We start from the raw sequence: 17,555 nt of genomic DNA, 5'->3' as shown, positions 1-17,555 counted from the left end.
ACCACCAGGGATTGTACCCTGCCCCTGCTGAATTTATTGCCACCACAATTTCGCCACCAAAACTGCCATGCAAAGAGTAAGTGGTGACAACAGAAAATCACTGCAATTCTGCAAGGAAACAAGGTACACAGAGAGACTCCGGTTGGCTTCTGGGAACATAATTCCAGAGAGCCAGTGTAGTGTAGTGGTGAGAGTGACGGACTGGGAGCCGGGAGATCCGGGTTCTAGTCCCCACTTGGCCATGGAAGCTCACTGGGTGACTTTGGGCCAGTCACAGACTCTCAGCCCAACCTACCTCACAGGGTTGTTGTTGTGAGGATACAACGGTGAGGAGGAGGATAATGTAAGCCGCCTTGAGTTCCTTGCGAGAGGGAGAAAGGCGGGGTATAAATGCAATAAATAAATAAAATAAATAAAATAATTCTGCTTATTTCTCTGCAAAATTGCCATGAGTTTTTGCTTCATGCAGTGGCAGGGAACACAGCAGGAGCTGCAAAAACTCCTGGGGAGGGGAGAAGAATGTTAATTTTATATTTTTCCTTCCCCCTCCCACACACACACACACACCTGTCAAAGTGTTTTTTCTCACCTCCTGTCATTTCTTCTTCCTTCCATAGTTAATGTGTACCCTGTCCTGCCCAACTGCCAGTTTATTTCATCCCTCCCTCCTCCTACTTTTACATTCACTTCTTCCTGTAACAGATTTTATTATTTTATTCCCTTCCTTTCTACTGACAGTTTCCTCTTCCTCATCATCCTTTTATCTCACTCTCTAATTTCCTTCAAAGCCCCTTTCCTCCCCCACCCCCCTTATCTGTCTCCAGGCTAACTTAACTTAGTTCCATCTTCTTCCCTCCTCCTCCCCTGTGTACGCATGCGTGTGTGCGCGCGCGCGTGCGCACACACACACACACACACACACACAGAGGCTCCCCAGTTTTCCCAGTGCCACTGTCAGGTGTTCTTCTCAGGATCAAACTAAATGTTACCTTCAAGTCGTTTTCCAAAACATGATGGCATATCTTCTCTTAACTGCGTCTTTGGTTATACTGCCCTTCAACAACATGCTTTGATAGTTAGACTGCAGTTCTTCCTGCATGTTTCCTACTGAACATCCAACCACACTTCTCTGAATTAGTCTCCCAGTCCCCAGATGGCTTCCCATCATCCTTTGAGACTAGCTGAAAGTTAAGATAGTAACACAAAGGGAAGATGGGAAATGAAGTTCCTTGTTAGGGCTGCTGCCATTGGAAGGCTCCTAAAGAAATTTCCCATGAGATACTGGACTCTGCTCTTCAACTAGCATCTAATTCTAATCAGTGTGGAAAGAGAAGGAAAAGAAAATTTACATTCCACCCTCTCCCCAATATTCCTGTTGCTGGCTGCTGCAAGTCGGTGCTTTTTCTGTCAATGTTAATTGGGGGGGGGGTCCACCTTCTTACCTCTTCAAAGGAAAAAACACTCTGTTCCAGCTAATACTCACTGATACATTCGGTGTACCTGCTCATAGTTTCTGATGTGTGTGTGTGTACGTGTATGTTACTATTACCACAGCTCTTCTAGAGTTCTTACTGGGAATCTAGTCATGTCTGCACAGCTAACAGTGGAATCCTATACATATCTGCACTGGGGTAAGCCCCATAGGGTTCACTGGGAGTATGTACAGGATTGTAGCCTAAGGCACTTTGACCAAGCATCTGGTCAAGACAAGGAGCTTTTAAAATATTACCCTTGCAAAGTGGGGGAAATAAATAATGGCTGGGAGAGGAAAAGATCTAATACAGATATATTTTTGTACCAGAATTATGCATCAGGTTTTGCATAAGTGTATGTGTGTGGTGGTGGTGATGTTAAAGAAAAATATATGAGCCTAGACCCATTGTAGTCCATAGAACCCAGTCCTGGAGGTAGATTTCCACTAATCATGGAGTTTCCCAGGCAGGCAGAGGGTGCCTACAAGCAGGGAATGAAAACAAAAACTATCCAGTTTGTTTTATTTCTTAGTGACTGGCAACAAAAAGGTACATTGTCATTGACCAATGTAATTAGCACTCAGCAATTAAACAAATGTATAGCGTATTCCTATGCATGTCAACTCAAAAGTAAATCTCACTGAGTTCAATGGGGCTTGCTCTCAGGAAACCAACTACAGGATTTCAGACTTTGTTTAAGATACCATGGATACAATGTTTGCATACCTTATTTTGGGATAATTAATAACACCCAGCATGCCTACATCCTTGACTGAGGAACCATGTAGGGGCCTCTGAGATATATGTCAACTGTGGTTCAGACAACCTTCACTGATGTCTATATCATCACCCACCCCAGAGCTACTAGGTGCTACACTAGAGAACGAATCTGCACCTTGTATCCTACCTACAAGGAGGACACATATATAACATGCTGTTTGCAAGCACATTTCTCCTACCCTTTGTGCACACAATTAACCCTGTGAAGCAAATTACCAGTGAACCCCTTTCTGTACATTACCCAAAGCATCACAGCAATAGTAGGTATGGTGACCATGACCTACTTTTATTTTAACTACATTCCACAGCAGCAAGTGCATATAGTCCAAGAGCCTGTGTCAAAATAGTTATGTCATAAGGCCATAAGCCAGAAACAGTGTCAGTGAAATCAACATGATTTCACCTACAGGTCAGTGTCATGTCACTTTTTGTCAGACACAGAACACCCAATAAATAATATTTTCTATATATGAGTATTATTTTCTTCCTTTCAATGTGAATTTTAGCTTACTCACCATACCCAAACAAGTTATTTACAAAGCACAACTTCATCTACTAGTCCAAATGGTAGTCAAAACAGGGTCTATGAGCCCCCTGGCAAAGATAAAGTACAGGCTGAAGGAGCAGGATTGCAGCTTGAGATTGATCAGCATATGGTCAAGGAACACCTAATTATTGTGAATGAGTTCAAATCTCCAGGGCCAGATGAACTGCATCCTAGAGTAATAAAGGAACTGGCAGAAGAACTCTCAGAACCACTGTCTGTTATCTTTGAGAAATCATGGAAGACGAGTGAAGTGCCAGATGACTGGAGGAGGGCTAATGTTGTCCCTAATGTTGTCCCATTCAAAAAGGGCAAAAAGGAGGAACCTGGGAACTACAGACCAGTCAGTCTGACATCAATCCCTGGGAAAATTCTGGAGCAGATGATAAAGCAATCCATTTGTAAGCACCTTGAAAACAATGCAGTGATTACTCAAAGCCAACATGGATTTGTCAAGAACAAATCCTGCCAGACAATTCTGATCTCATTTTTTGATTAGGTAACCTCCCTTGTGGACTGTGGGAATGCTGTGGACTTAATATACCTTGACGACTTCACCAAAGCTTTCGACAGAGTGCCCCATGATATCCTGATTAGCAAACTAGCTCAAAGTGGGCTAGATGAAACAACCATCAGGTGGATCCACAGTTGGCTACAGAATCGGACTCAAAAAGTGCTTATCAATGGGATCTTCTCAAACTGGGGAGAGGCAATGAGCGGGGTACCACAGGGCTCAGTCCTGGACCCAGTGCACTTCAACATTTTTATGAATGATTTGGAGGAGGAAGTGCAGGGAATGCTGATCAAATTTGCAGATGACACAAAACTGGGTGGGATGGCTAATACTCTGGAAGACAGAAACAAAATTCAAAGTGATCTTGATAGGCTGGAGTGCTGGGCAGAAAACAACAGAATGAAATTTAATAGGGATAAATGCCAAGTTCTGCACCTAGGAAAAAGAAACCAAATGCACAGTTACAAGATGGGTGATACTTGGCTCAACAATACAAGAAGCGAGAAGGATCTTGGAATTGTTGTAGATCGCAAGCTGAATATGAGCCAACAATGTGATGTGGCTGCAAAAAAGGCAAATGCTATTTGGGGCTGCATTCATAGAAGCATCGCTTCCAAATCCCGGGAAGTACTAGTTCCCCTCTACTCAGCACGGGTTAGGCCTCATCTGGAGCACTGTGTCCAGTTCCGGGCATCGCACTTTAAGAAGGATGCAGACAATCTGGAAAAAGTTCAGAGGAGGACAACAAAGATGATCAGGGGACTGGAAACAAAGCCCTATGACGAGAGATTGAAAGAACTGGGCATGTTTAGCCTTGAGAAGAGAAGACTGAGGGGAGATAGGATAGCGCTCTTCAAGTACAGAGAGGAAGGCCAGGATCTCTTCTCCACCATCCCAGAGTGCAGGACACGGAATAATGGGCTCAAGTTACAGGAAGCCAGATTCCAGCTGAACATCAGGAAAAGCTTCTTGACTGTTAGAGCAATACGACAATGGAACCAATTACCTAGGGAGGTCGTGGGCTCTCCCACACTGGAGGCATTCAAGATGAAACTGGACAGCCATCTGTCAGGGATGCTTTGACTTAGATTCCTGCATTAAGCAGGGGGTTGGACTCGATGGCCTTGTAGGCGCCTTCCAACCCTACTATTCTATGATTCTATGAATACACTTTCTGCCTATCTTGAATAGACATTAACATTCAATTGCTCTTTGACCCTCAGCTCAGCACCAAAAAGTGTCCTTTCAAACAGGATAGCCATAAAGAGAGAGAGAGAGAGAGTAAAAATATGACACTGTGTCCAGACAAAGACATTCAAAATGAAGACTTAACAGAAATACTTAAACTGCATAAACCTGGACTATATTTTTTACTCTTTGCCATAATCAGAGACATTCTGAAGGATATCCTCCACTCCCACACATTTCCTAAGGAATCAACATTATTTCCTGGAAACAAAAAAAAGCATATAGCCAGAGATCCCTTGCTTGAAAGAACAGGAAACAGTGTTCTCTGACAGGATAGTAGACATTCCAACTTGTACATGATGAAGTCTAGAATACCTCCTCTTCTGGGAAGGAGAGGACATTCCCAACCCTACTGTCACTAAGGAGCAGGAACAAACCTAGTACAAGACTCTTCATTTGGTCAGGAGAAAGGAAGAAATTAAGGTATTAACAAGCAGGAGCCTAAAAACCAAACAAGAAACAGGTGGTTTTATCATTTTAAAGTTTGCTCACTGCCACAGTTCACCCCTGCTCCTGTTTCTAATATGCTCTGCTCCACTTAAGGCACAGTTGTAGGGAGACAAAGCTGAGCCCATAGTCTTTCCCCTTCCTTAATGCCAACTGCTATGGCCCTCAAGTTCAGGGTTGTTGTTTTTCCTCTCTTCTCTCCCAAATTTATTCTTCACAACTTCAATATCATATTGACTCGCATTCTGAATCTTGTTCAGCACTTTCTTTCTCGTCAAGATCTTTTGCTTTAATCCTCTCTTCCCATATACCTCCCTCACCCATTCTTCTTGCCACATCTTAAACCCTGCAACATGAAGTAATGACAGTTTCTGATATACATTCTCAGTCTTTTCTTTTCTCAAATTACTGTTCATTTTAAACTTTTGCATTCTTTTTCTCCTCATAGTGTAGTGGCATAGATGACCACTTTTGCATTTTTTTCAGAAAAGCGCCAGATTTACACCATTTGTGGACTTGGTGATCATTTTCAGATATGGAGGCTTGTACACATGCACCACCAAATAGAATAATGTTTCTATTTGACCATGGTATAAGATCTCATAGTGAGAGGTATTCAACATCCTCATCCAGTTATTTAATGAGACAGACAAGGAATAAGTTATCACAGAAAGGGAGCAGGTACTTAGTACACCATCACAACATGACCCTCACTCACTTTCCCCATACAACTACAAAGAGGAAGACACTAATATGTTACTGCATGTAGCATAAGCCAGAAAACATAGTTACAATTTAGTTTATTAAATTGATATATCACTTCACATAACTGAAAGGAGTCCCAAAGTGATACAAAAGAGGATAAAGTACAAAGAATATACAACAGCATATTCTTTAAAACTATACAAATTTAATAAAAATGTCTATCACAAAAATCACCTCAAATCATCCACATCCAACATAGGAATGAACAGCAAGAATAACCACCAACACCAGATCCTTAAATCTATCCAAATATCTGGGAGAAGAGAAACGCTGAAAGGATGATAGATGCTCGCTAGATGAGCTTCTCTGGGGAGACCATTCCATGATTGGAGGCTATTACAGAAAAGGCCCATTGTCTCATCACCACCCTCCGAACATCTCTTGAATGGGGCACACAGAGAAGGGCCTGAAATGTCCATCTCGGAGTCTGGGCATATCTGTATGGGGAAAGGCAATCCTTGAAGTCATGCAAGCCTTTATAAGTCAAGACCTACACTTTGAACTGGGTTTGAAAACAAATTATTTCAAGATATTCACATGTACTGTTTACACAGATCATGTGTATTGTCTGTAATGGTAGCAGACACTTGCAACTTTTGGATCAGAGAAAAGTTTCCATTAGCTGGCCACTCATGAATTATCCTCTTGCTGTGGGCTCGATAAATCATATTCTCTTCCAGTATGTAATACTATGTCATCTTTCCATGTTCAGCAAATGATAACACCCTGGTCCACGTGGAATGCTCTGCCAGAGCTTAATGATGCATTGCTACAATTGGCATGTACCCCAAGAAACCATGCATACCATTGAGAGGTTTGTCTTACTGCCATGTAACAAAACAAGTACTTGTACTGATGTGGATAAGGCAAGAACTAAGCTTTTGCAAAAAAAGAACTCTGTGGAAAGAATTCCACCAATATGAGCTGCTCTTGAGCAGAATGTATATGGCAGCCTACCAGGCTAGTCATGTCAGGGGCCAGACACTGCCTCCAAGGCCTGCTCTTACTTCCCCAACAAACTGGGGCTAGAGACAGATGCATGATGGACTATATGAGACTCTCTTGACAACACTCCTGGAAGCTTCCCAGACTTGCTATAAGTTACCCTCTTGAGGCTGCACAAAAGGATGGCAGAAGCATTTTAAGTGCACTGCTCTGTACTCTTGCGAGAGAGAATGCTCCAGCAATTAAGTCTGATAACTTGAAACAATTTTGTTCAGCTGAGATTGTTGTTAAAGACTAGTATCACTTTTAAACAAGATGTCAAAATTTTTACTCGATTGCTATGAACCTTTGGCTAGCATACACATATTATTTCCTTCATGTGTATTATGTCAAAACATTTCTAAAAGTTATAATTGTATGATTGTTCAAAGCTATCCTGGTGCTTTTAATGATTTAATGAACTTTGGTTATATCATCTTTTTTTAAACACAAGTCACTGTGTGTTCCACTTCGTTCAGATAGAACATGTTCCCAAACTGGAAAATTATCACTATGCATTGGACTACAAATGGTGTAAACTTGGTGCCTTTATGATAAATGCACAATTGTTATGTGTCACTGTCCATTATACCATGTTCAATCAACTGTGCAGGCACACACATGCAACACCACATGCCTCCATATCTTAAAATGATGAATATGGCCACAAAGGTGTAAATTCTAAAGAAGTGCATGACTATATGAGTCACTCTATCATGTTCTTGGCCATCCAATATCCTTCCTTGGCCAACAATGTTATTGTTACGTTTACAGTAGATTTCTATCTTTAGTCCCTTCTTCTTACTAATATTTCCATCTGTCTCAGAAGTATTTCTGTTTGGATGTTGGATCAGTAGCTACTAGTAATTATGCTGTTACAGTACCTCCACTATCACTGACAGTATGCCTCTGTATACCCCATGCTGGGGAACATGCGCAGGCAGGTGCTACTGTACTCATGTCCTGCTTTTGGGCTTTTCAGACAGCTGTGTGAATGGAATGCTGGACTAAAAAGGCCTTTGGTCTGATCCAGCAGGGCTCTTATGTTCATTATCTAAGACTATATACAGAAGACATAATTTATTGTATTTCCTCCTAAACCTTCATTTTCACCTTCCTCTTCTCCTCAATTGCCAACATCATTCTTCAGTCTTCTCAACAAGGAAGAAGCCTGGGCATTAATCCTTCAATTTTCCAGCACACAGTATTATTTTAACTAAGAGCTATTGGGTCTCTTTGTAATATATCTAGTGCTCACTGACTGGGTTCGAATGCTCAGCAGAAGAAGCCACTATGGCTTTTCCTCCCGCCCCCGTGCATGCTGCTTCTGCCCCCACCATTTGTCTAATTACCCATGTGTTATCATGTCATCTGAACCCAGCACAGTGCACTGTGGGGGTAGTTTCTAAACCACCCCACAATGCCTACAAGCCATGGGTTGTGAGGTGGTTTAGAAGCCATCCCCACCATGCCAGGTTTAGACAACACAATAACCTGCACCACAGGTAATTAGGCAAATATCAGGCATGGGAGCTATATGCACAGAGCAAGGGAAGAAGCCACAGTGGCTTCTTTTCCCCAGCTGATCATGTGAACCTGGCTCTTATCTACTGATTCTACTAAAACCTTTATTCAGATTCCCATTCTTTCCCATGTTGATTATTATATTTTCTTACCAGTCCTTCTGTCTCTCAGCTTAAACCTATTGGGTTGGATCCCAGCTTTGCTTCTACCAGCAGGAGCATTCCTTGAGCTGAGTTCCGCTTAGGGGTTGCTGCTGCTGGCAGAAAGAGGGGGAGGGAATTTTTGCAGATTCCCCCACCCATCTGCAGCCTCTTGTGCACTCTGAAACTGCTCTGAAGGATGGGGAGGGGGGCTTTCAGAATAGTGAAGGAGGTGGTAATAGGGGCCACAGGGGAAGGTGGAAATTGGTCAACATTGCTCTCCCACTGCCTGCCACTCTTTCTGCTTACAGGATTCCTCCATTGGATGAAAAGCCTTCAGTGGATGGAAGGAGGCCTTCTGTTTGCAGACAGCAACATCTTGATTCATTCCATTATTGCTGTTCTCAACTCTTCTGCTTGCTTAATTTTTTCACTTCATATGTTAATCATGTACACCTAAATACATTTATTTTCAGTGGCTTCCTCTATTGACCCATATTAAGTTTCAATTTATAAGTGCTTTCATAGTCTTATCCCTTAACTATCTTGGTTGTTTTTTCTCTGATCTCCTTCTCTGTCCCTCCATTCACCAAATGATAATCTTACTAAATTATCACTCCTTTGTGCTATTTCCTAGCTCTGTACATTCTCTCCATCTCTTATGGCTCCTGACGCATACAATTCTCCCCCTTCAGAAAGCCCCCCCTTGTCCTCCTTTAAGGTATTATAAGCTCATCTCTTCTCGCTTCTATTTCCCCTTGGTGATGTTCTATTGTTATTTTCTTATTGCTATATTTTACTGTAACTTTGCTTCCTTTTAGTGTCACCCAGCAAGTGTAGGACTTACCATCTTTTCCCCAAGCCCTCTTTCCTTTTGTGTCACATTTTTATTTAGACCAGGGATGAGGAACATGTGGCCTTCCAGATGTTGATGGACTGCAACTCCCATCAGCCTTAGCCAGCATAGCCAGTAGTGAGGGATGACAGAAGTTGCAGTCCAAAAACATCTGGAGGGTCACACAGTCCCAACCCTGAGCTAGCCATTACAGAATGAAATATACAGGTATTAGTCATATACAATTAAATGCTTAACTGATATATTTCATTCTTTCACTCGTTGTCCAGAGATGTTCAGCTTTCGCTCCATGGGGGAGGTGGGTAAACATGTAAAAAGCATTATTGCTTCAGAGTGCTTCTAAACTTCCAGAATGTTAGAAGCTAGAGCTGAGTTTCAGATTTTAGAGCACTCTTGACCCGTTTATTGTCCTAATTAGTATATATTTGTTTTGATACTTTTGCCTGCATATATATTGTTTTAAATGCTAATTCTATTGTAAATTGTTCTGTGAACTTGTCACTGAGAGGCAGTATGGGACCTCTAGCACCTTAATAACGCTAACACAACTGCTTGTACAATTCTGTTCTCATAATACTTCACAAATCCTAAATTACTTCTCACTTTTTATAGAAAGTGTTATGGAGGAACAGTGGTTAATATTATAGCTCTTCCAGGATTGTATCCACAAGAAAGTTATGACAGAGTTTATTATAATCAGCAAAGCCGATGAAAGTGGAATTCACAAAACATTATTAGGTACCTGGCAATTTTATATAAGAGGCAGCACTTACTACTGCAGGCTGGTGCAGACATAATGAAGACGCTCTCAAATAAAGTAAAAATTTAAACAAAGCAATGGATCAATGTACTCCCATCCCTTCTCAGCGGTAAGTTTCCCCACTTGCCTTAAACAAGTAACCATTTTATCTGCCCCTATATTAGTCACAACTCAGGCTAACCAGGATGTGAAACCTAGCTCTTAAGCAAGCATCTAAAATCCTAGTTCTCTTAAGTTACAGCCAACATAGGTGTAGATGTAACAATTAACAGAGGTAAGGCCAGGTGATTTTACTCTAGAAAATGCCATTTACTCAACTTCAGGTATAGGAAGCATCTTGCTTGTATTCAGACAATCATAACTTAACTTAATAGGCCAAAATATGATTAAGCCTTATGCCCATGCATGCTGCCACAATTAGCTGGTTACCAGGTTCGGAACAAGACAGAATCTTAAACCACAGTTTGAAGTTGGTTTAAGATCTTGGCTTCTTCTGAACCTGGTAACTACAGTTTCCCAATTCAGACAAAGCAGGAAACCGTGATTAACTGAAGACTTCCTGGTTTATTTTAGCACACCAAAAAGGGAAGAGGAAAAGGGTAATATAACAGCATAGTGCATGGGCAAAAGGTGCATGCATATCTTGACTTATTAAGCCAAGATACAATTGTACAAACACAACCACTATTAGTCAAAACAATCACAACCAAAACACCAGTAATTCTAGCCAGTGGGCAATTTTAATATTAAAATATTGTGTGTATTATTTAATGTATTTCTGAATTTCTCCTCTACTCAATGAGTGCTTGAGGCAATTTACATTAAACTCATAAACATAAAATACAACAAATCCCCAAAAAACCCTAAAACAAAACTGAGAAAATACATATATTACAATAAAGCAAGGGAACCTTCTAAAATAAAAAATCATCACTAAAATCTCAGTGGAATAGTATAGTGAAAACTACCAGCCACCTAAAAGCCAATAAAAGGAGCCCAACCTAACCTCCCTAGGAAGGGAGTGGAGTTCCACAAGTGGAGTGCTGCTACGCAGAAGGTACTATCTCAGGTTCCCACCAACGTAGCCTCTCTAGGAGGTGGGACACATAATTCAGATGTTGAATGTAGCCTCTTGTCAGGTTCATATGGGTGTGATTTTGCTTCCTCTGCAACCTCTCCAAACAGCCCCATGACATCCATTGCTTAAGCCTTTCTGATGTCATAGATTTGTTTATCTTTTTAGAAGGTTAATATGAAGGCCAACTTCATACAAAACGACTGTCACATTGCAAGTTAACTTGAAATGCATCTGCTCCTTTCAGCAGCTCTTTCTATGCAGCTGCTTGTCATGTGACTCAGGCACTACCATAACCCTAATCTTGAATTGTGCACCCAAGTAGTCAGGGAAGCCATGGTGTAGAACTACTTGTCTGCTTAGCATTCTATGTACAGTGGTCTCTAGAGGCACAGCAGTAGTCATAACCCATGTCAAACCATGGTGTCCGATTCTGGTTTGCTGGCTGATAGCAAATCATGGTTTATCAATTCAGACATGATTATTAGTTTATATAGCACCATCAATGTACATGGCACTTTACAAACAACAGGTATGATAGGTCCCTACCTCAAAAGGTTTATCATCTAAAATAGACACAGAGGAACAGGGCTTCCTTAACCATAGTTTGGCATGATGTCCAAGCTGAGCTTATAATTACAGCTAGAATAGGTTCATAAACAAGTCTGCATCATATAAGGTTCTTCATGGAACTTAAACTGCTATTGTAGTTCACTTTATTTACTGCTATTTGAGTTCACTTTATTTACTGCTCCAAGGTTGCAAGAGTAAAATATTTTAATACAGATGAGTTCCCTGTGGAAAAAGAACAAATATGACACGCAGAGAAAAAAAGGTATCTACTTCCACAAAAGTTTCCTATCAGTCTAACTGAAGATCAGAAGGCCCCAAAGTTAAACACCATTAGAAATGCACATTCCCAGAACTTAGGTGCTAAAGATCTTTTCTACAGCAGCCTATTGGTTAACATTATTAACTAAACAAATCTTACAAATAATAAACACATATCAGCATGCCGCATCTCTGCCACATCTGCCAACCAAATAAGCAAAATTAATATAAACTGTATTAACAATGACCATGAATATGCTTTTGATTAAATCAAGTGAACAGTATTCATTCAGAAACAATATTTCCAGAGTTAATCATACCACTCTTTGATAAAGAGCAAACACAAAGGGCATTGACCCAAAGTAAGTATTTTCCCAACAGTTTTACATTTTTTTTAATTATTACCCACAAATCAGACTTCCTTAAAGCTGCTTCAACCCTAATTTACAAGGGTAAATTACAAAAACTTCTTGTGTCATTAATCTCTTGGATGTAGCGAGGGCATTTCCAGAAGAAGGGCACCATCACTGAAAAGGCTCTCTCTTGTACTGCCCACCTCATCTCATTCAGCAGGGTCACCTCAAGGAGGGCCTTGCATAATGAGCTTAGGTAAATATGAGAGGAAACACTCCCCCATAGCTCATGGAAGTTTACCCAATTATGATACTTCTTTGTCTTATTTTATTTCCTATGGTAGAACACAAAGTACGCAGAGCATTTATGCTTGCAAGATGTAATGTCCTATCTTCAGCAGTACTCCAGGGCAGATTTCTGAGAATTCCATTTCAAGATTGATTGTGTGTGTCTATGTAATGCTGGAGTCCCTGAAACCTTAATACATGTATTCTTATACTGTGACTTCTTATTTGAGACATCATATCATTTATCCTATTGTGATTAGCTTACTGGAGTCCCCAGATGAAAAGCTGATTACATACTGTTTATAAGAACATAAGAACAGCCACACTGAATCAGACCAAAGACCTAACTAGTCCAGTATTCTGTTCACACAGCAGCCAACTCAGCTATCTGTGGGAAGCCTACAAGTAGGACGTAAGTACAACACGCTCCTGTTCATGTTCCACAGCAACAAGAATACAGAGGTATACTGCCTCCAGTACTGAAGGTAATAAATATATAGCCATCATGACTATATATTATGTATACAGCCATCATGTCTATGTATCACGTAAGGTCTCATACATAACGAATCTTGTGGCTATTTTTTTTAACTGCTCTGTATTGAAGCTCCCAATTGGTTGATTATATTAGTCAATCCCATCAGGATAAATTGGGATTCTTGCTCTTATTATTTTGTGTTTGTTATTTCAAACTGAATGGGTCATTTAACTGTAATAAATAACATTAATTCATTGAAAGCAATCATTTGATATATGCTACCTTTCCACAACTCACACATACATAAACACAGTATTTCATTTCATTCATTTATTACATTTCTATACCGCTCCACAGCTGATTCACAAAAATATAAAAATATAAAACAAAGAGCAGGAATGGCAGAAACACAGTAACCTTATCAGCCAAATGCCCTGTGAGATAAATGAACCTGGCAGCACTTCCAGAAAGCAATGAGAGAAGTATAGCCTTGTGCCACCTCCTCAGGGAGGGTCATCCCACAGGATCAGAGCCACTGCAGTATAGGCCCTGTTTTTAACAGCTTGTGATAACCACACAGTAAAACGATTCATATCAGTACCTGACTATATGGGCACTCATATCAAGAGAAGATGTCTCTCAAGTATTCAGGTCTTAGGTTGTAAACAGATTTAAAAGCTAAGTACCAGCACCTTGAACTGGGCCCAGAAGCTAACAGGAAGGTGCAACTGCCACAGAATCTGTTGAATGTGCTCTTCTACCTCTATGAGGAAACAAACAGTGGCATTCTGCACCCACTACAGCTTCCAACAGTCTTTAATGGGCAGCCCTATATACGCATATTACAATAAACCCTATAAAAAGCACAGATAAATATGGAAAGATTTCTGATCTCCAGCAAGTGTGCATAACCTGGGAAGCAAACACAATCAATAAAAAAATAACCAATAAAAATTAAAAGGCACCACAGTCACCAGCTTATCCAGGATCTGAGGTTTAATGTAAGACATCCATCCATGTGTTATATATTTTTTCTTGTGTCAGACTAGGGCTCAGGAGACCCACGTTCAAGTCCCTGCTCAGCCATTGAAGCTCACTGGATCACCTTCTGCTAGTCATCCCCTCTTCGCTTCACTTACCTCACAGGGTTATGAGGTAAAATGGGAAGTGGGGTGAGAACCATTGAGGCAGGATATAAATGCAATAAATATACATCTACAGGTTTGTTATGTTTTATAGCATTATGTTCATGAAAATTGTTTTCCAAATGACACCTAACTTACAATTGCATTGTGTGGAGTGTGGGCACACCCATTTCACCACCACCATTTCACCACACATCCTCATCTTTCTTTTACAAACGAGCCCATTTGAATGAAATCTCACTGCATTACATGCCTGGATTGTGATGTGCTTTATGCTCTCTTGCATTTCTACATGCCACAACTAATTTTATATATTCTCCAAACCAGCCTATTTTTTACCTGGTTCGTGCATTTTCTTTTGCATTAGTTCCCAGATGTACTACATGAATTAGTGCGACTACACTGCTTTGTTACAACAGACATATAAAACTGCACACTGAGAGATTAACAGCCCAATCCTGCCCATATCTACCCAGAAGTAAATTACACTCAATGTGGGGCTTTCTCTGAATTAAGTGTGTATGGGGCTGCCACCTTAGAGATACTAGGGCTGTATCCAACCCTGACTGTCCACCAGAGGAACAGAAAATGCAAGCAAAATAATTTCCTCCTCCCCCTGGCACCACTGCCACACGCCCCCCCCATCTCCTCTGGAACGTTGCTGCAGGGGGGAGGAGAGCAAGCAAAACTCCACTTATGCAACATTGGTTTTAAGCCTTAATAATCTACCTAAAAGGTGATAAACAATCAAAAGAAACAATCAAAGGCGTCAATACTAGAGGATAATCGCATCCATGCCTGGCACAAGATAGCTAAGGCTTGACATCTGGAAACAAAACATATTCAAACCAGAAATCTTGTGTGTTGGGAACTACATGTAGCCAATATGGAGAGTTGCTCTCTCCTGCCTTATTCTTTTTAGCATGCCAAAGTATGTATTTAAGTAAATGCAATTCCACAAGCAGTTTACCCATTTTTTGTGCAGATTAACTATTTTGGAATTACTATCTATCTACTGTTCTATATTCACAATCACTAGCCCCACTCAGGATGGCATGCCACCCACTGACAGGCAAGAGATAAATATTCTTGGAAATTTGAAAAGAGTATTTAACATGTACTATTCTTGCCAAGAAAACCCCATTGAACGTATCACAAGGAATTATTATCCTCAAGATACTTTGGGCACTTTCAAGACATGTTACTAACCTGAGTAGACTTTTTACAATAGGGCCACTGAGGAGAGAAAATGGCATATTTCCACAGAAGATCATCTTCATGGAAACAGCTAAAATAATCCAACCAGGAAATTCAGGGACTAGAGTAACTGGCTGCTGGTCCTCAGGCATAACACAAAACAGCAAAATCCTGGTAATAAAGAATTCTGTGCTAGCTTCAAAATAAATTTCAAGTTAGGTTTTCAGCATAACCAGGGGGCAGCAAATAAATACACTAATTACAAACTATAGCTGCCCCTAATAGGTTACAATACTGCACGAGTTTAAGGAAACAAACGAATGCCTGTCCCATGCAGCAATAATACTTGATATTTATATATAGTGCTTAATGCTTCCCATACATATCATAATTTTTACAAGAACACTATAATAATTCAGTGTTGTAATTTTTCCCTTTTTACAGAAGGGGGAGGCTGAAGCAGCAGCTAGTAAGTTCATGGCATAGGAGAAACTCCAAGCAGGGACATCTTGATTCATAACTGTCCTCTCTTGGGCAGTTCGCAATGTGCCCGCATCGGAACGGTTTCCAGCAGCCGGATTTTTAAAATATGACAACGCCAGCTCCCGTATCTATAGCTACGGGAGATACATCTCCGGGTCCTTGGGTTAAAATCCTTCTGTACATTTCTGAGTCGGGAGAACGGAACCCAAGTTTGTTTTTCGCTGATCAAACTCTGCTGTTCGACAGCTTGTTTCCGGAAACAACTAATTCGAGCGCAACCCTTAAATCAGGTTGTCCCACCAGGAACGCTTTCTGGCGGTGGCAGAAAGGGAAAATGCTTAGCCTAGACATGGCCTAGCTTTGCCTTGGCGTTCTGTGGTGCTCTGACTTCACGGGAAGCAAGAGCAGCTCCTTTCCCGGAGGGAGCACGTTCTTCCCACGGCGGCCACACCTGAACACCCAGGGCAGAGCGGAGGAGCGAAGGGGACGGAGCCCGCTCGCCTTCGCCAGCCTGCGTCCTCCAGCCGGAAGCGCCGGGGACCAAATGACGTCAAGGGCGTGGCCACGCCCCCGAACGTCATTCTGCCCGCGGAAAGCTGGGGGGGGTCAACCGACCCCCCACCCAAAGTAGTTCCCCAGCACCGCTCCACTTAGTTATCGCGTCAGATATCACCACCGCGCTCGGTGTCCTTTCTCCGCAACGGCTTTTTCCCTGCCCTCAGGCGGCGACAGCTCGCCGCTCCACGGTCGAGCGGCGCCGGGCTGGCAGGCCAGCAGCCGCCTCAGAGCGAGGAGGGGCAGAGACACCGCGCCCCAACCCGCAGCAGCAGCAGCCGCCCCAACGCGACGCCGGGAGGGAGCCTGAGGGGAAAGAAGACCAGGAGGAGGCGCAGCCACAGTCCCGCCAGGAGGGCCGAAAGGGGCGAGGCCGAGACTCCCCCGCCGCGGGGCCCTCCGGGGACGGGGAAGCGGGCTGCGGGCGGAGAGCAGTCAGCGCGCCACCCGCGGCGGCCGCGCCGAAGTCCGCCATGGGGGCAAGACGGTCCGCCTCGGTCCTTGCCGGAGGAGTTCAAACTCACAACAAGCGCCGCCCCCGTGCCGAAGCGCAGGCAACACTGCCTCGCCGAAGCAAAGCGCGGGGGAGCCAGCCGGAGGGAACAAGGGGCGCCCCCGCGGGCCAGGTAGCGGGGCCCGGAACCTACCTCACAGGCAGACACCGCACCGGTGAACCTCAGCCGCCGCCTCGACCATCAGCAGCAACACCAGCATGTGTGGGGAAGAGGCTACGCAGGCGCACTGCGCCTTGGTGCGAGTGCCTCAACTCTCGCGCAGGCGCGGAGCCTCGTTAATGTTTAGGGCTACAGAAGAAATGGCAGGCTCAGGCGAAAGGGGACTCGAGGCGCGGGAGTGGTGGGGGTCGGGGTGTTCTGTATGGTAACACAAAAGAGGTAGTGCTCATTGGAATGGAAAGAATGGGTGCAACTGAGGGAGTGGAAGGATGATAGTAGGATGCAGCGTAAGGAAGATGGCTTGTGTTTATCTGGCGCCTAAGGAGTCGGTTGAGTGTCCATCAAATTCTCATTTGACATGTTTACTGGGACGTAACCTTATGAGACTTATTCCCAAGACAGTGAGCGTAGGGTTGCAAGCTTCAAGGACAATGCCCTCTTC

General features: G+C 42.6%; 1 protein-coding gene across 3 annotated transcripts in view; it reads right to left on the bottom strand.

Annotated features, from left to right (window-relative positions):
- Positions 1-17,174, bottom strand: part of RALGAPB (Ral GTPase activating protein non-catalytic subunit beta) — a 106,635-nt gene extending 89,461 nt beyond the window's left edge. For all 3 annotated transcript variants that reach the window (XM_084853773.1, XM_084853774.1, XM_084853775.1), the window contains exon 1: positions 17,087-17,174. The gene's annotated coding sequence lies outside the window, so the exon portion shown is untranslated. The remainder of the gene's footprint in view (positions 1-17,086) is intronic.
- Between the last annotated feature and the right edge of the window lie 381 nt (positions 17,175-17,555).

This window comes from Heloderma suspectum, chromosome 4 (genome assembly GCF_057233095.1).
Source record: "Heloderma suspectum isolate Gila_16-S chromosome 4, 16-S_ref, whole genome shotgun sequence".
NCBI lineage: Eukaryota > Metazoa > Chordata > Lepidosauria > Squamata > Helodermatidae > Heloderma > Heloderma suspectum.
Note: the sequence above shows the minus strand (reverse complement) of the source record. Positions and strands in the feature narration are given on the sequence as shown.